Source organism: Oncorhynchus mykiss, chromosome 11, assembly GCF_013265735.2.
Source record: "Oncorhynchus mykiss isolate Arlee chromosome 11, USDA_OmykA_1.1, whole genome shotgun sequence".
Taxonomy (NCBI): domain Eukaryota; kingdom Metazoa; phylum Chordata; class Actinopteri; order Salmoniformes; family Salmonidae; genus Oncorhynchus; species Oncorhynchus mykiss.
This window is the reverse complement of record NC_048575.1, coordinates 44,667,431-44,688,437: the sequence shown is the minus strand read 5'-3', so window position 1 is coordinate 44,688,437 and position 21,007 is coordinate 44,667,431.

The following is a 21,007-nucleotide window of genomic DNA, read 5'->3' as shown; positions in this document are numbered from 1 at the left end:
AAGACGCCCTGAGGGAGAAACAGTGGGACCTAGGGTGCTAGGGTTTAGCTGTGTTTGGTTGCTTACAACCCGAGGAGAGAAACAGAGACATAAAATCAATGATGATACGGTTAGTGGAGGTTTAAAAGGAACGTTTACAGAGTATCCCTGGGTGGAAGGTGATGTAGTTTGTGCTTATGAAGGCATGTGATCTAACTCCATCTTGGAATGGAGCAAGGTGCAAATGAACGGCTGTATGAAGCTGTTTATTTCTGAGTGCAAATAGGAATGTTTGTGTGTGTGTTTGCCTGTTTAGGTTTTGTGGCATAAATGAGAGAGTCAAGTTTGTGTGTGTGTATCAGAGAGAGAGAGAGAGAGAGAGAGAGAGACAGAGGGAGAGAGAGAGAGAGAGAGAGCGAGAGAGGGAGAGAGAGACAGAGAGAGAGAGAGAGAGAATGAATGTGAGAGATAATGAATGTGAGAGGAAATTAATGTGAGAGAGAGAGAGCGACACACCCAGCCAGCGTAAGGGTGGGGCCACTATAGGAGGAAGAGGATAAAGGAGAGGGTTAGGGCTATGGACACTACTGCATCTCCTCTGTAGGGGGCAGTCTGTCCTGTAATCAGTTGGACCCAACTCCCCTGTGATTCTACACTGTAAAAGGAGTCTACAGGGAGGGGGAGAGGGAAAGAGAAATCGGTTAGTCCAGACCAGGCAGTCAAGATAAATTAAACAATTGAAGAAAGTTTAGCAAAAAAAAAGTTATATTCTTACTTGTGACCTTAGCGTAAGTTTATCTTGAGTGTAATAGCAAATAACTTTTTTTTTTACAATGGCAAACTTCATCATCCAGTAGATCTGCATCTGCTCTGTAAAACAAGTCATGTGGTTGAAATGGCAGTCGTAATCACATGGGTTTACTATTGAACAGTATGCTTCCTGAAGAGATCACTGAATGATCCCTTTAATATGAAAGCAGCTTGATACCATCCCACACAGGCACAAAGACAGCATGCACCTCCAGTCAACGAGCCAAACAGATTGGCCGGTGTTAAAACCAGCATTTTGGATCTGATCCGATTGTGGGGCGAGCCAAACACTGGGAATGATTGACACTGATTTAGCATAAGCAGGTGTCATTCTCTGAAACATATTTCTGTTGCTCACTGTGTGGGATGGAGGAGGGTGATGGGTGGAGCAGGACCTGTCCATCAATGTAGATTGACTCATTGTTCAGGTTAATGTTTGTTAGATGCAATTGTGCTTATAAAATGTTATACATACACACACAACAATGGGGAGGGACATGCATCAGCCAAGATATAAGGCTCCATAGACTTTACACACTGAAAGACACAGTACATAAAGCAATATTTTTTTTCTTCCTTTCGCCAGAAACGCTTGGTATCATGTCCCTCCCCTTGAAGTCACTACATAGAATCTGTTGCCGGGGCTCTGCCAAGTTGTGGGAAAATAGCACTTGTTGACAAGCTGCTTGAAACGCAATCAACGCACCTGCCACATTGAGAACCTGAAAGAAGCAACATTTGGATCAGGCACAAGGTTAAATCCTCTGTGTTTGAGGACAGAAATACGTGCCAAATCCTCCTTTCAATCAAAAAGTACTCCAAACTGTTTCTCGACTAACTTTAATCCATGATGTTTGTGATGTGTATAAATTCATTTCAAATGTTGGTTTTGATTCATTATTTACTGGAATATAATGATACACATTTCAAATTCTATCTTTTTTTTTTAAACCAACATGCTTATTTAAAAAAAATAAAACAGAGACAAAGTAACTATACACTTATTATGGCCCAATAACATTTGCTGAAGTCGTTTTAGCATTGTGTGTTTACAGTATTTGCATCTCCTTTCTATCTCAGCTTATTGTCTGCATTGTGACACACGCCTGCCCTTTTCCTACGAGAATTACATTGAAGCCTGAGCTTTGTTTCATTAGAACCTGCACTGTGTTACCTACTTACAAAGCATTAGCGACCCGCTGAGTTCAGAGTGGATGAAGAGTGCTTCCTAATTGGAACTGCACAGCACAATGAAAGAATAAATTGCAATGGTTACTCCTATTTCAAGTTCATCATAATATTGGTTTTTCAACAGGAGGTGAAGCTGAGCCAAGTCAATTATCCTAGTGTAAATATCATTGTTCAGTCATCATTAATCATCAGCAAATGAGTCTTTAAAGAAATAAATGAATTATTATGGATCTACGGCTTGACAGTTTCGTTGGAAACTAACATCAAAACAATGTTTTTACAACAGTGTTCTAATGTATATGATAGGAAACATTGATAAGACCTTGTGTAGCACACGGTAGGCATCAACTGTAAATGCATCCTAATGGAACGTATTGTCCATCAAGTAATTATATAAATATTATTGTTTGCTCTAACTATGGTCTCGTTTGTTGTAAATATTGTAAATAGTGTTTTTAAAAAATCCATTACTGTTGATAATGTGTTAATGAATTAGTGCAGAGGGTAGGGACTAGGGTTGGACATTTCCAGTAAATTTCCTAAAATTCCCAGAAATCCTGGTTGAGAATTTGTGGGAAAAAACAGGTAATCTGGGAATCTTCCAACCATCAATTTTCAGGAAAACTTTCTGTAATTTTGTAACCCTATTCAGGACCTTTATCTTCGGGAGGAATGCAAATGTTTATACATTTTATGTTATCAAGCTGATGTGAACAAAACTAAAGATAATAATGTTCTACCAAGGTTTTGGTAATTTACATTGAGGAGCTGTCCAAACTTTTTTTGTTCCGCAAAGTGACATTTACAGAGGGGAAATGTTTTGAAGAAGAAACTTGATGGTTATTCCACATAGTATGGGATTGGGGGAAAGATTATTAAGTGTTATTTCTGTGGAATGTCTGCATAACAAAGTCCTCTGTGGCTGGGATATTTAATTAGAAGCTGAAGCAGAGACACAATTCAACGGAGAGAGAAAGGGAGGGAAGGCGGGAGTGAGTGAGCAAGTGAGGGAGAGAGAGGGAGAAGGGGGGGGGGGGGCAACATCAATTCAAGACAGCTCCCTGTTTTTCCGGCAGGAGATTCCTCTCAGGTACATGCAGCCAACTGCTGCGCTTCGCCTCTTCCTTCGCCTGACCTATTTAGGTAATTGCACTCTTCATTAAAAAGCTCAGTCTGCAAGAGAAATTACACTTCCCCATTGGTATCTAGGTAACCTAATCTCCCTCCGGGGGCCTAATTGCATGGCATGATAACCTCATAGGCCGAGCCTCTTTAAATTTTCATCTCTTTTCAAATAATTATGGATCATTGGAGAGAGGTATTGATTTGATTCATTAACTTCCCGCTCGGTGCCAAGGTTAATGATTACATGGATCCCAATTATACGCTAAAGATCCACCGGACTATTTGCTTTGATTGGCTTCCACTTTATTATTAGCAAAGGCTGTGTTAAAACAATGCTCAGACTGAGAATTTGAGAAAGCTAATTGGATCTGGTAAAATCTGCTTTATTTCACTAGCCCCTGTATATGTACTTGACAAATGCAATGAATATGTATGGCTGAAAAAGTATGTTAGGGATGGTGGGAAGAGATTCAGGAGGGATTGGATGCTGGCTGCAGGGGTGATATGGTTGACCTTAGAGTGTTTCCTTTGAATGTCAAGGGGACATAGGACATCTCCCAAATTGGGTAAGAGAGCGATGATTCATTAACATCATGTTGACTTGGCAGAGTTATGATTTTTCTAAAATGTGTACCTCCCAAAAAACAAAATGTTCCCCAAAAAGCAACAAAAATTGTACTGAAAAGACAGATTTTTTTTTTATAGATGATTTATTTTCTCCTATATTCAAATTATAACTCAGTAATTGTATACCGTAAAACTTCCATTAATAGCCCAAGCATTTATTTGCTTCAATCCCTGAACACAATCTGTGCTTATTAGAGACAGGCTTAATTTTGAGCCAGGCATCTACTTCCTTAATGCACACAGCTTTTGCTCCATTAAATGTTGAAAAGACTACTGTTTATTGTGACCGGTATGACCAGTATAAATATTACAATAACAAATCCATCGTAGATCAGACTTGCAAAAACTAGGCTGCCTATCATACCGATTTCACAATTCACAAACAATCTCTCACTAGTGCGCCTTGTTGCGCCATGTATCCCCTGTAGTTGCAGCGAGATCACGGCAGATAGACTTCAGTATTCAACATTTGTCCAGGTACCCAAGACATCGGGTGATGCCTTCTATACTGTCCATTAGGGGCGAAACTGAGCACGCATTACTTTATGCTTAACCGTCAAGTAAAAAAAAATAAAAAAATTAACAACCTATATTCTGTTTTAACGTACCTGTTTTCACTTCACCCATAGACATGTACTCCTCCCGCCTGGACAAACGTTGAATACTGAAGTGAGACTGTGACATCCTGTGGGTAGTTGAGCCGACCATGTCAAGCCACACTGCTGTGACATCCATGGCAATGTTTTTGCTCTCATTAATCTTTTGCACAATCGTTACGGTACTCACTGAAGTTCACTCATAAACCGTTCCTTTAGAGCCTGCGTTTATTTGAAGCAGGAGTTTATTTGCTGAAATGTCCGGCTATTAAAAGGGACAGGTGGCTATTTGAGATGACGTTTAATTGAAGTTTTACAGTATTTTACATTGTTTTCCTATTTCCCACTGTAAAGCTCCTTTATATTGCAGGTGAGTGAGCAGAGTTGTGAGTTCCTCCAGGGTGATTTGAAACAGACTCATGAGGACATTAAAACGACTGTAATGTCTAAATGATTTCCTCCATTAAGTTTCCTCTCCTCTCCTTTCATAATCATTTTTCTTATTTCCGACACAATATGCCAAGGAGGGGAAAGGAAGTGTGCTGTTGCGGATTCACAGACAAATTATGTCTCTCCCTCATAACGTCAAGGAAGCAAAAAAGCAACATTAATAAAGAGTGAGGAAAAGTACATTTGCCGGTTGTTTATATAAGTGGCGGCCTGTTCTGGCAGTCTGGCATGGCAGTCAGCTTGAAGGGCAATTGTGTGTCTACACGTACGCTCCAAATAACCTTTTTTTCTTCTTCTCGCTGGCTGGACAAGCGGTGTGTGTGTGTGTCCTATTATGTAACACTCTAGACCCTGCCACTGCTTTTACTTTGCCACTGCCCCACATTCAAGACCTCCTGGCTGATCAAATGGAAAGTCATAGGGGATTCATATTACCCCAGGGTACCACATGACAAGCTCTTTTTATATACACACACATACAAAGTTCCCATCTAGACATTGGGTACATTACAATGTACATACTACTTCATACACACACACACACACACACACACACACACACACACACACACACACACACACACACACACACACACACACACACACACACACACACACACACACACATACACACATATCTCGGCACTGTTTCTGGCCATCCACAGACCCGTCCAACCTCATTAGGTATGAAACACAATAGCCAAAGAAGGATGGAGTAAAGAGAGGTTGCTATGATGCAATGGAATGGCAACTCCGCACAGGACTGGAAAGTCTAAATGGTCTTGGCGAAGTGGCTGGGCCCTTGTCTAAGCCTCTCTTGTGTCTAAGCACTCTGCCACCACTACAGTCTCCAGGGAGCTATTACAGTTATTCCACATGCCAAGGTCTGTGGAGGCTCAGGACAAACATGACAGACACACACACATATAGTCACATGCATGCACACACACACTGAGCACACACAGACCTGAGCGAAACAGACCCTCACAGACTGTCAAATAGTCATCATGACTATCCACAGTATGTCCACTGTGGCTAAGTTGTTATAGCATTGCATGGTTGTGGGTTTGATTCCCATGGGGGACCAATTACATTTTTTTTAATGAAAATGTATAAACGCACTGTGTCGCTCTGGATTGAGCGTATGCTAAACGATACAAATGTAGAATATTCATCTAGATAGAAACTCAACTTGGTGGTCTCTGTGTGTCTCCCAATGAAGACAATGGAAACACCTCAGTCATTCCACAGTAGCTCTGTGGAGACCTGAAGGCCCTGAAGGGGAGAGACTCTACTCCTGGTTCTTCCCTTCTCTCTCTACCATGAAGGCTTATGTTTGCTTTTACCATCCATCTGATGGCAGAGAGAGTGCAGACAGCCTGGGCTGCTTTCGTTTTCCCAGTGTTTCAATTCACAGTGGTGGTCCGCAAAATTTCACAGGTACTGCAATGGTAATGTAAGCCTGATCCTGAGTCTCAGTAGTCTAGTTTGTAGGTTTTGACAGTGGCTCAGGGGCATCGGAACGGTTTGGTTGGATGGACTCTGTCTGTCTGTCTCTCAATTAGGCCCTTCATGAACCAGAGGAGGACAAGGAGGAGAGGGGCAACTTCCTCTCTCTCTCTCTCTCTCTCTCTCTCTCTCTCTCTCTCTCTCTCTCTCTCTCTCTCTGGCTCTCTCTCTCTGGCTCTCTCCCTTCGTTTCCCGTCTCCCTCGCTCCCTTTTTTCCATTAGCGTTTTATAGAGCACAAGGGGCCGTCCCTGTTGGGTCATTCTCAGCTGTTGAAATGGCAAAAAAAGTGACAGTTTTAACAAGTATTTTAAGAGCATGGCAGGGATCACGGGTCTCTGACTCTGAATGTTTGGAGTGTTAACAGGGCCCAGGACACAGCTATGCCCAGGCCCAGCCTCATGCAGACAGAGAGGGATTAAACCTGAGATGTTTGGAGAACTTCTGTTCCTCTTTCCCTCTCCCCCAACTAGACTGGTCCAGGCAGGTCAAGATCAGGTCTTGGTCAAAACTCCTTTGACGAGGCATTGAACTGACCTTGACTGAATGTTTCACTTGCACGATCTCTGATTATAAAAACAACAACTGGAAAACCATTCAACATGAAAAAATCATCTGTGCCTGTAGCTAAAAAAGCACAAGAGCCATTGCAATATCAATAGGGCTTAAGAGGCACTTGTTAAGGTTAATTTACATAGAGTGTAAATACTCTGCATGGTCTGCTCAGCTCCAATCTCAGACCCATTCATTTAGCTCATTTAACATGGACTCTGATCTGAACAGATGATGTGTCCTAATGGAACACTCCATTCCGTTTTCCTTTGACCTCTTACTGCACTGGGCTGTTTATGCTATTGCTTACAGACACTATTGTTGCCAACATTCAAACACAAATATTGATTTACTCACTCTCTCATTGCCAGAACCATTGGTGATATTCACCGTATGTAACCATTTATGCAGCTTTACTGAGGTTATAAAGGCAAAATAGCATATTAGATCAATACAAACAAAAACTGTCACATTATCAGATAGGTTTGGACTCAAAGTATTTTCTCTAACCCTTGAAATAGAAATGGAACGTTCTCCAACATTGAAACATGTCTTTGCTGCAAGAACAAAGTTGATGGAGGCTTAGTCTGGCCTTTTCTATGGCCCTCCAGTTAGCCATTGATTCATGTCTGGGGTCTTTGTGTTAAAAAAAAAAGACACAAAAAAAACAGTAATGTCCCTCTCTAGGTACGGAATGATCTTGCAGTGTTTTGTATTGCACTCGTTGAGCCAGCCCTAAATCAGTATAATGTTGCACAGCCAGGACTTCTCCACCACTGGTTTGTTGCCAATTTTACCCAAGGCAGGATCCCTAATGGGTTATTCCCCACCTCAGCCCATCCATAGCTCCCAATTCAACCATTTGACAGTCTCTGGAAAGGTGCAGTTCGAGTTGTTTTCTCAAAAGTGTCTCAACATGTGGTGGTAAAGTGGGTTTCAAATATGCCCTGGAGTCATATAACAGTTTTGGCCAAAAACAATGTGTTGAAGAGGAATACATTGAGAAATCCTTGTGGTCCAATGTATTACAATGATCCTCTCCACTGGGATGGCATTACTGCTGTCTTACTACTGTATCTTTACAGTCTTATGATTAACCTCATCGTAGTTTACCCTCTAATAGCTTACCCTCTTAACAACAGTAGTTATTACTAAGCCATTATCCATATGAAGTATGTCCATAGAAAAAAACAAAAAATAGGTTTCCCCTAAAATTAAGAAATGAAATAGTGACAGAGAAAGAAAAACCCAGACTTATGCACAGAACAGTAGACACGATTTGGTGAATCAATCTTTGAAATGAGGAAGCTTCAAGACACTGGGCAGCTATTTTCACTTTGGCACTACTACTACTACTACTACTACTACTACTACTACTGCTGCATACCACTATGACTGCATTTACAATGCAGAGCTCCAATATCCAAGTTTTGGGGGAGAAAGTGTAGGCCTACATGCTTTTTATATGTTTGTTGAAAACATACTTCAGGAAAAAATATCTCACCTGAAAAAAAATACAACTACAGTATATACAGTACCAGACAAAAGTTTGGACACACCTACTCATTCCAGGTTTTCTCGTACTTTTTAAAATATTTTCTACATTGTAGAATGATAGTGAAGACATCACAACTATGAAACAACACATGTGGAATTATGTAGTAACCAAAAAAGTGTTAAACAAATCAAAATATGTTTGACATTTTAGATGCTTCAAAGAAACCACCCTTTGCCTTTCTGACAACTTTGAACACTCTGGGTATTCATGAGGTAGTCACCTGGAATGCATTTCAATTAACAGGTGTGCCTTGTTAAAAGTTCATTTGTATTTGAGCCAATCAGTTGTGTTGTGACAAGTTAGGGGTGGTATACAGAAGATAGCCCTATTTGGTGAAAGACCAAGTCCATATTATGGCAAGAACAGATCAAATGAGCAAAGAGAAATGACAGTCTATCATTACTTGAAGTCATGAAGGTAAGCCAATCTGGAAAATTGAAAGAACTTTGAAAGTGTTTTCAAGTGCAGTTGCCAAAATCATCAAGTGCTATGATGAAACTGGCTCTCATGCGGACCGCCACAGGAAAGGAAGACCCAGAGTTACCTCTGCTGCAGAGGATAAGTTCATTAGAGTTAATTAATAACAATTAATAACATTAGAGTTAATTAATGCACCTCAGAATGCAGCCCAAGTAAATGCTTCAAAGAGTTCATGTAACAGACACATCTCAACATCAATTGTTCAGAGGAGACTGTGTGAATCAGGCCTTCATGGTCAAATTGCTGCAAAGAACCCACGTCTAAAGGACACCAATAAGAAGAAGAGACTTGCTTGGGCCAAGAAACATGAGCAATGGACATTAGACTGGTGGAAATCTGTCCACATTTGTTTCTTTGTGAGGTGCAGAGTATGTGAAAGAATGATCTCTGCATGTGTGGCTCCCACCGTGAAGCACAGAGGAGGTGGTGTGATGGTGTGGGAGTGCTTTGCTGGTGACGCTGTCAGTGATTTATTTAGAATTCAAGGCACACTTAACCAGCATGGCTACCACAGCAATCTGCCGCGAAACACATTCCCATCTTGTTTGCTCTTAGAGGGACAATCATTTGTTTTTCAACAGGACAATGACACCTCCAGACTGTGTAAGGGCTATTTGACCAAGGAGAGTGATGGAGTGCTGCATCAGATGACCTGGCCTCCACAATCACCCGACCTCAACCCAATTGAGATGGTTTGGGATGAGTTGGACCACAGAGTGAAGGAGAAGCATACAACAAGTGCTCAGCATATGTGGGAACTCATTCAAGACTGTTGGAAAAGCATTCTTCATGAAGCTGGTTGAGAGAATGCCAAGAGAGTGCAAAGCTGTCATAAAGGCAAATTATTTTTTAAATTATTTTTAAACTTTTTTGGTTACTATATGATTCCATTTGTGTGATTTCATAGTATATATATATATATATATATATATATAGCATATATCAAACTTTGCACCAAAGTTCCCTTGCATGTAGTGAACATTTATCAGGTTCCGTTTTACATAGTCAGCACAAAGAGTTATGTGTTCTGGGTACCTACTGTAGGGGACAGACCACAGAAGCCACATGATCTGCATATGTGTGCTGCTTCACGCTTAGGCATTTCTATCAGAATACATTTCTAAGGTCAGCCTATACCAAGAACAGTATGAATAGAGAGAGCATTACTGGTAAGGTCGCACCAGGGAATAGTACTGATACTCTGAGGACAAAGAACAGAAAGGCTTTGCTTGTAGGCCTACTCCGCCTAATGCATTATCCATTCATTATGGACAAGTATTGATTCATTAAAGGATTTGATGACAAATGAAGCAGACAAATACAATTTAAACAACTTAAACAACTTATTTAAGCTTGCAATGCAAGTCATCTTGCAACCTTAGAGAGATTATGTGGCGCAATGTTGTTTTTTTGCCGTCTTTTTCCATGTGTCGTAGTCATTGACCAGAGTGTTGATCTTGTGGAAGAGAACAGCTCTTTAAACCAGTCAGGTCACGCGTGATTCAAGTCAGCATTCGACGTCCAGCCATGTCTGAGGATGTCGGGAGATTACTTGGAAACCGGCCAGTAGGGGCAGCAGTGAGCACTGTTACCTTCAAGTAGGTTTCTGTTTTACTATGGCATTGTAGATGGGGATGGCGGATGGGTGTAAGCATCTGATTCCAAAGTTTGTTAGTTTGAATCCAGCGATAGAAAGTTGTTTTTGTTATTTTTGTTATAAGCCTATCCCAAACCTTAACCGTTACCTTAACCTTAACCATCCGGAGTTAATGCCTGACCTTAAGTATTTGTAGTTAATGCCTGAACATAACCCTAACCTTAAAAATTCAGAGTAAATGCCTAAATGTAACCTTAAACACTTTGAAATGTAACATTTGGAAAAACTTGAGAAACATGGATGAATGTCTAATTCTGTCGTGAGACTGTGAGAGCTGGTAGCTTTTAACGAGCCTGTGTATCTAACCCTCAATAGACTCTCCCAAATAATCTATCACAAAGACACACGTGCACACAAGCTCTCTCTCTCTCACCCCCCCCCCCCCCCCCCCCCCCCCCCCCCCCACACACACACACCAATTTCCGTGATGGAGATCCGGCAATCCAATCAGGCATGCCATCCTGCTAAAGCAGTGAGTTAACACAGCCAATTAGGTTGTATTTTGCTGGATGTTGATTAGTGAAGTGTTACCCCGGGGCTATGTGGAGGTAAACTACAGCAGTGAACGCAACTGGACCGCTGGCCGCTGATGCTACCACTGACTTCTCCTCTTCACTGGGCTATTTGAGGGATGTCCAGTCACTGTGTGCGTAATCTGTTAAAGTAGAATAACAAATACCAAAATGGCACTCCAGTTCCCCCATTCCCAGCAGGCGTTTCGACCCATGGAGGGCAATTTGGACCAAGATTTATTAGACATAATTAACTGACTGCTCCGCTCATGTCCTAGCACTGATATTTAATTTGCTCAATTAAATAAAGGATCATTTTTTTTTGTATTATTGTCTCTTACACCGGAAAATAATAGGTGCATACTGTGAATGCTTCCTGCTGAACACATCGATCTTCTATCCATACAATGGTATGAAGAGAGAAAAAACTATTACAGAGACATTTTTCATCTGCAGTAGTCCACCAATACACACATAATGTTATACAAGGGAACACACACACACACACACTGTTTGCATGTAAACACACACACTGGTGGAGTGTTCATAAAAAAAAAGTCCACTTTGAAAGGACAGAAGTTTGGAGTGGCAATGTTTGATCATTGTCTGTGTTTATACGTACTGTAGGTGAAACCCGTGTGCTGGTAAAACTGTGCAATACCACATTACAGGAATGTGTTAGCCAACAGTCATACTAAGACGTCCATAACTTTGACTCACGTGATTGGCACAGATCAGGAACCTACCAAGCCATAAAACACTTACTTTTCAACTTTTAGATTTGGTCTGATGAAACCAATGTGAAATATTGTAGGACAACATTAAAGGTCCTGTGAGTGAATGTTGGTTACATATTGTTTTTAATGAATTGAGTTAGTCATTCCATAAAAAATAAAAAATAAACAATATAATCAAATTGTATTTTTCACATGTGCCAAATACAGCCAATGAAATGCTTTCTTACGAGCCCTTCCCAACAATGCAGAGTTTAAAAATAAAATAGTAATAGTATGTTTGGTCTGCGTGTGTGTGTGTGTGTGTGTGTGTGCGTGTGCGTGCGTGCGTGTGTGCATGCGTGCCTGCGTGTGTGTGTGTCGTGAATGTGTGTGGGTTTTGCGTGGGAGTGTCAATGTAGTGTGTGTAAGTAAGTCTGTGTATGGTTTGTATACAGTGCATACAGAAAGTATTCAGACCCTTTGAGTTCCTCCACATTTGTTACTTTAGAGCCTTATTCTAAAATGGACTAAATAAAACATTTTCTGCATTACCATCCTTGAGATGTTTCTAGAACTTGATTGGAGTCACCTGTGATAAATCCAATTGATTGGACATGATTTGGAAAGGCACACATCTGTCTATATAAGGTCCCACAGTTAACAGTGCATGTCAGAGCAAAAACCAAGCCATGAGGTCAAAGGAATTGTCCGAAGAGGTCTGCAGCATTAAAGGTCCCCAAGAAAACAGTGGCCTCCATCATTCTTAAATGGAAGAAGTTTGGAACCAACAAGACTCTTCTTCGAGTTATCCACCCTGCCAAACTGAGCAATCAGGGGAGAAGGGCCTTGGATAGGGAGATGACTAAGATCTACATTTTTCGGGCCTTCCTCTGACAATGTCTGATATAGAGGTCCTGGATGGCAAGGAGCTCGGCCCCAGTGATGTACTGGGCTGTCCTCACCACCTTGGGTACCGCTTTGCGGTTAATGGCGGTGCATTTGGAGTACCAAGTGGTGATGCAGCCAGTCAAGATGCTTTCGATGGTGCAGCTGTAGAACTTTTTGCGGATCAAAGTAACCATACAAAATCTTTTCAGCCTCCTGGGGGGGAAGAGTCACTGCCGTGTTCTCTTCATGACTTTGCGGGTGTGGGTGGATAATTTTTCATGTCCTTAATGTTGTGGACACAAAGGAACTTGAGACTTGGTAGTCAACTGCATTCGACTACCTAGTCTCATGCTTTCTGCAGTTTCCTATGCGCCTCGACTCCTTCTCGACAGTGTAGAGATTTAATCTCCAAGCACTGGGACTACAGCACAATCCTACAAAAACTTTCACATCCTAATAAGCAGCTCCTGAACATGCAATTGACCGACCACTTCAAAGTAAAGAGAAAGAGGAGAAAATCTAGCAGTTTTCTGATTAAAGTGGTTAATTTACCTTGATTGCCAGTGAATTTCAGCTAATATTACTACAACAAATAAAATACATAATGATGTAATTGCATTAAAGCAATACCAGATTCCACACTCAAATCCCTTACTGCTTGTGGCCCCATTCTGTCATGTTTTGTTCACACCCTCCGTACTGTATGTGGGAGCGGTAGCCTGTTACAAATATCCAACACTCATACAGATACAGTACCATCACTGTATCACTGTAAAATATGGATTTCTGCATGTGAGATACGTGACTGATTCGGCTCGATTCGGTCTTATGTAGCAATATTTTTAATTGTGATTTTTTATATTGGATAAAAGGGGAGACTCCGAGCTAGAAAAGTTTATGTCATAAACTACAGTTGAGGAACAATTGGAAAGTAATTCTGCTTTTAAAGTTGATAAACTTGTATCCTCACTTTTGAGAAAATGGCCCTTGAATATTTTGATAAACCTACTGGAGAGCTTTTCCTAGTCTACACCATTCAGCATTGTTCACACCCTCTTAAGCCTTAGCCCCACCCATCTCTTTAATGATTCACATGTGAGGCCATGTACTAAACAACCAAAGGTTTCAAGACTAAAGGCTGGTTTATAATACGTCTATCGACAGTTGTTGCAGTGACATCATCTATTGTCATCCAATATCAAACTAGTCATTGTTGTTTTGAAAAAGTATTAACACCAAAACTACAAGTTGCATGACATCAGCAGCCTGGTGGTCCAAAATAGCGTAACTAGTCTATCTTAACACCAATAAATCCACCCATTTAAAAATTAATTTAGGGCTCCCGAGTGGTGCACCGGTCTAAGGTACTGCATCGCAGTGCTAGAGGCGTCCCTACAGACCCGGATTCGATCCCAGGCTGTGTCACAGCCAGCCATGACCGGAAGACCCAATTGGCCCAACATTGTCTGGGTTAGGGGAGGGTTTGGCTGGCCAGGATGTCCTTGTCCCATTGCGTTCTAGCAACTCCTTGTGGCGGGCTGAGTGCATGCACGCTGACTTGAGTCACCAGCTGTATGGTGTTTCCTCTGACACATTGATGCGGCTGGCTTCCGGGTTAAGAAAGCAGTGTTTGAAGAAGTAGTGCGCCTTGGCGGGGTCATGTTTCGTAGGACACAGGGCTCTTGATCTTCGCCTCTCCCGAGTCCGTGCGGGAGTTGCAGCGATGGGACAAGATTGTAACTTCCAATTGGATGTCACGAAAAAGGGATTAAAATAATTTAGTATATGTCAATCTAGCAAACTAGGGAACTAAAATAAACTTTCGAAACAATGTTTCGGTTAGTTTCTAGCTTGTTAGGTAGCTAAGTTCAAATAATGACCATATCATATAGCTGACAATGTCTTCAGCTAATTTGTCTTCATTATTACATTTAAATAAACTCACAACGAGATCAATATTTACAAGATAATGGTGAGCCAATTACACAAAATAGCTTATGGTTGTGAGTGTGATGATATAAAAGTAGTGCATTCTACCAGAGAATTTTAGAACTTGGACACTGTTTCGTTGGCCTAACGTTTATATCCTAATTTGACTTTGGTGCAGGTCATGTTCTTCACATTACCGTCTCTGGTAAACACATACTATATCAAATAAAATAAAATTCGATTTTTCACATGCACAGGATACAAAAGGTGTAGTGAAATGGTAACTTGCATAGTGGAGTCTTTTGTTTAGACATGTAGCTAGATAGCTAGCTAGCAAGCTAAACAAGGAACCATAATCTCAACTCAAAACATTACTACCCTGCATGAATCTGGAGGTAGCTAACCCTTCAGGTTCAATGTCAGCTAGCTAGTGAACATTAGCCTATAACTAGGAAGGTAAATGTATCTGATATATGAATGATATTACTACACAGATCATACACGTAACGTTACCTAGCAAGCCAGCTAATGTCAGCTAGTTAGCTAACAGTACGCTTTAACTTAAAATGCAAATTAATTCTAAACGTATAATATCTGAAAATACTATAGACTATCTTACCCGTATACTATCACAAATGCCATGGTTGCACTTAGTTTGAAGATATAATCCGGAGACAGGTGTTTTATACAACAGCCTTCTGTGTGTACTCTTTTCGACTCCCTCTGCATATTTGCAATCAAACAGCAGCATTTTCTACATCTCCTTAGCTATCATACTCTAATTCCGCCATGCATTCCACAGATTTCAAAATTCAGTCCTCCAGAAAGTGGAGAATAACACTTTTGCAGTTCTACTACATAATATTTTCAAAGAATCTGCGTTAGAAATGATTACCTACAAATACTGACCAGCTCATGTTATAGACAGAAGTGTGCTACATGGCAGACCAATCCAATCTCATATCTCGGCATGTCCAGATCATCCATTATCTCATCCAATCATGGCTAGCGGGAAGGTTTCTGACTTTTTCCGTGGCTAAACCAACTAGGCTCAAAAATTAACAATTGCATTCGTATTTACAGATGGCATACACATTTTATATTAAGGCACATGAAAGTTCACATGTTCCAGAAGGAATTTCTGCCCCCAAAGGTTACGTTCAAATTCCTCTCCTGTGAAGTAGTGACGTGCCACATACACCTAGTTTCCTGAAATGTGTCACGTATATGATATCCATTGATAAGACATTATCCAATGGTTATTATAAAATGGGTTGTTTGGATCCTGGATACTGATTGGTTGATAGCAGGGAGTTATACCCGCATTCCATGGGTAATGCATGTTAACACTTTCATTAAATTTATCAACGCACTTCCACTGTCCCTCTGCCCAGCCAGTCAATGTATAAACATAAACATTTCCCTGTATGCCTATCTGACCTGTGCAACATTTTGCGCAAATGTTGTATATTAGTACGTGCATAAGAATTTGGTGAAACTGACAGCTTCTCTGAGCCTGGTGAATTAATTTATCAGGACTATTTTAATGGATTTATCCAAAGAAATGTAAAAACAAAGTTTACAAAAAATACAAAATGTTCATAGTTTGCAGTCAGCTGGCTGATGTGATTGTGTGTTAGCTTGCCTTTAGTTGGCTAGCTACTGTAGCTAGCAAAGGAGAGGCAAGGTTAGCTTAGCTATCCTCCATAACTACACTGAGTGTACAAACATTAGGAACACCTTCCTAATATTGAGTTGCACTCCCTTCCGCCCTCAGAACAGCCTCAATTCGCCAGGGTATGGACTCTACAAGGTGTCGAAAGCATTCCACAGGGATGCTGGCCAATGTTGACTCCAATACTTCCCACAGTTGTGTGAAGTTGGCTGAATGTCCTTTGGGTGGTGGACCATTCTTGATACACACGGGAAACGGTTGAGCTTTAAAAACCCAGTAGCGTTGCAGTTTTTGACACTCAAACCTGTGCACCTAGCCCCTACTACCATACCCCGTTCAAAGGTACTTTCACCTTGCCCATTCATTCTCTGTATGGCACACACACACAATCCATATCTCAATTGTCTCAAGGCTTAAAAATCATTATTTAACCTGTCTTCCTCCCTTCATTTACACTGATTGAAGTGGATTTAACAGGCAACATCAATAAGGGATCATAGTTTTCACCGGGATTCAACTGATCAGTCTATGTCAAGGAAAGAGCAGCTGTTCCTAATGTTTGTACACTTTGCACACAGTGTATATTATTGACTTGACAATCATCTGGTTTTTGCCTATTTCTACATTATTTATTAAATCATAATTTATTGAAGTTATTTTCTCTCATCATCATTAGCTAGCTAGCTACACATCAATGATTTGTTTAGTACAGCAACGTGGAACGAACAGAATGAACGACTGGGTCAAAACATCCAAAATAATTAATGACCAGCTCGTTTGGTTAGCAACTTCAGAACCTCATAACTAACAAGTGGCTTTTGCCCAGACCATATCATATCGTCTGGTGGAAGGATGAAATAAAACAAATTTACTCATTAAAATAAAGTTTTAATGAAAACATGTAGTTCATCTTTTTTTTAAGGTTGGCAACATTTTTCTAAAAGCAATAATCCCCTCGAACCCAGTGATTATGGTATGATAATCCCTGGGAACAGCCCTCTGGCCTAAAGACAGCCCTTAGTCGGGAGTTATCACATGATAATCCCCGATTTCTCATGCCTTATTGCTTAAATAGTTTCTGATCAGTCTTACTGTAACAGCCTTTTCTAACGAGCCATCAATATAAGAAGCATATTGTCATAAATTGTTCAGCGTTTGCCTGTGATAACCATCTACTTTCAGTTTTCTACACCAGTTTCAAACAGTTGAAAATACAATATTTTTTGTTACGGAACAAATTTTTCACAGCGGTTTAGATGGTACAATGATCGTAACAAAAAATATTATAATTTCAACTTCTCAATGATTCTCTTCAATGCCTCCCGGGTGGCGCAGTGGTTAAGGGTGCTGTACTGCAGCGCCAGCTGTGCCATCAGAGTCCCTGGGTTTGTGCCCAGGCTCTGTCGTAACCGGCCGCGACCGGGAGGTCTGTGGGGCGACGCACAATTGGCCTAGCGTCGTCCGGGTTAGGGAGGGATTGGTCGGTAGGGATGTCCTTGTCTCATCGCGCACCAGCGACTCCTGTGGCGGGCCGGGCCCAGTGCGCACTAACCAAGGTGCACGGTGTTTCCTCTGACACATTAGTGCAGCTGGCTTCCGGGTTGGATGCGCGCTGTGTTAAGAAGCAGTGCGGCTTGGTTGGGTTGTGTATCGGAGGACGCATGACTTTCAACCTTCGTCTCTCCCGAGCCCTTACGGGAGTTGTAGCGATGAGACAAGATAGTAGCTACTACAACAATTGGATACCACGAAATTGGGGAGAAAAAGGGGCAAAATTTAAAAAAAAAAAGATTATCTTCAATATACTTGCTTATTTTGCCACATAAACTGAAATTTGGTGAACTATAATTTTAGCATCCAGAAAATTGCAGAGTGATTTCTGCATAGTGCATCTTTAACACATACCTTCTCATCTATCTAGTTTGTAAGACAAAAACAATCAGACTGCATCAATGGCATACTGTTTGGGAAAAACAACAAATGTACTTGCTTCAAACAACATCTAATGATGAATACCAAAAAATACCACAAAGTTGTCATTAATGTCACTTTGAATTGCAAAAGGATAGAAATGAGGAAGAGCACAATTGGTCTCGTTTCACAGGTTTCATCACAGTCTTCTGGTTTGGGCGGTTATTGGGGGGGGGGGTGTTAGCAATGGGGGGGAGTTGTGGTAATGGTGCAGTGTGTGTATGTATATGCGTTCATGTGTGCGTGCATGCGTGTGAGTGTCTGCGTGCATCTGTCTCTATGTCTGTGTGTGAGTGAGTGTGGTGGAAACCCCCCACAGTCTTGACCTCCAGCCCAGCTGCTCTTGACGGCAGTGTTGAAACGCCTCACTTCCTGCGAGGCCGCAGATGCAGACAGAAACGGCTCATGATGACTGTGGGGGGATATTGACCACTCAGCGATGATACATATTTTTTCCCTCTGTTCATAGACACATTTGTGAAACGCGAGCCGCTCAGGAAGTACGAGCGCGTCTGTCATTCAGTCACTCAGTCAGAGGTGCCTCCCTGACTATCGACTTCCTGTCTCACTTCCTCAAAATTAAGAAGAGGCTTAGATGCGCTCAAAACGTTGATTTTATAATTTGTTGCTGCTTTACAGTATATGTTTATTATAGACAAGGAGTGGAAAACCAGCAAAGTAATACAAATCACATTTATATGAAAGTGATCTGAAATCAAAACAAATTGCGATGAGTGTCCTTTTGTGACTACTCTTACATTGCTATCTCTCTGTGTATTTAATCAAGCATTGTCTGCATGTCTTTGTTTGTGTTGGAAAGAGAGATTTGACTTATCTATGTGATTGTGTGTGTATGTGTTTGTGCAAACACGTGTGTATGTGGGAATGTGTGTGTTCGTGTGCATGTGTGTTTATGCATGGGTGCATGAGTGCGTGCATCTATGCGTGTGTGTGTGTAATTATGAAGACGAGAATGGGAATGCCCTCAAGCTGCTTGTTCCATCAGACAAGGCAGAGTCAGACTCAGATAGATCCTGTCTACCTTCCCTTAACCTTAATTTGTCAGGATGCAGCATGTTAAAAGGCCTGGGGACCATTGGAATCTGTCAACTAATTTCTAAATGTTGTTTTTCTGTGCCATAACAAAGGGGTTCAAACGTGCATCCACTCATGCAGCATGAGATCACCCACTCCTTTCTCCTTTGCATGTTGCTTTTTTTCATTAAGGGAGGTGCACCACTGAAATAGTTTTGCTTAAAGGTAGCCATGAATAAGTCTTAAATTCAAAAGAAGGTTACAAAAAACTTAAGATAATGTTCCTAAATATTTTCCTGATGCTACCACCTGTTTATTTTTGATGTAGGAGAACGTGCAGAGGTCATTACAGTGCATGAAAGGTACTAATGTTATGGTCTGATCTGTGTGCAACATGTAGGAAACCACCCCAGGGTGACACAAAATAAAACTGTCCTTATGGTCCCCATTACTCCTATATATCTTGATTTATGCAGAACAAATGAGTAATTTCTTGATACTTTGACTCAATTTGAAATTTTATTTAGATTTTTTTTGTGTGATCTCTCTAAGTATCAGAAATATTTAAATTGTTTTATCTGACTTTATTCTCCCTCTCTCTCTCTCTAATGTATTTTATTGACATGGGAAACATATGCTTACATTACCAAAGCAAGTCAAATAGATAATAAACGAAAGTGAAATAAACAATAAAAAATTAACAGTAAGCCTCCCGAATGGCACAGTTGTCTATTGCACTGCACCACAGTGCTAGCTGTGCCACCAGAGACCCTGGTTCGAGTCCAGGATCTGCCACAGCCGGTCGCAACCGGGAGACCCATGGGACAGCGCACAATTGGCCCAGTGTTGTCCGGGTTAGGGGGTTTGGCCGGCAGGGATGTTCTTGTTCCAATGTGCTCTAGCGACTCCTGAGGTGGGCAGGGCGAAGTGCACGCTGACACGATCGCCAGGTGTACGGTGTTTCCTCTGACACATTGGTGTGGCTGGCTTCCGGGTTAAGCGGGCATTGTGTCAAGAAGCAGTGTGGCTTGCTTGGGTTGTGTTTTGGAGGATGTTTTGGAGGATATATTACTCTGAATTCTGAGTCTCAATTGGGTGTTTGTCCCATTTTGTGAATTCTGGTTTATAGTATATTTAGCCAGATCCTAATTGGTATGTCAAATTATATGTTTGTTTTGATGGGGTAGAAGGCCCTTTTTGCCTTGTCTCTGAGATCGTTCACAGCTTTGTGGAAGTTACCTGTGGCGCTGATGGTTAGACTGAGGTATGTATCGTATTTGTGTGCTCTAGGGCAATGGTGTCTAGATGGAATTTGCATTTGTGGTCCTGGCAAGTGGACCTTTTTTGGAACACCATTATTTTTGTCTTACTGAGATTTACTGTCAGGTCCCAGGTCTGTGCAGAAGATCTAGGTGCTGCTGTAGACCCTCCTTGGTTGATGACAGAAGCACCAGATTATCAGCAAATAGTAGACATTTGACTTCAGATTCTAGTAGGCTGAGGCCGGGTGCTGCAGACTGTTCTAGTTCCCTCGTCAATTCTTTGATGTATATGTTGAAGAAGGTGGGGCTCAAGCTGCATCAAGCTGCAAGCTGTTAATGACAATGCAGAGGATTTTCCCAAGGTTGCAGTTTATGCATATCCCACGGTAGTTATTGGGGTCAAATTTGTCTCTCTCTCTAATTATTTCACTCACTAAAGCCACTCATGAGCAGTTGATAGAGTGGTTGTGTGGTTGTGTATGACTTA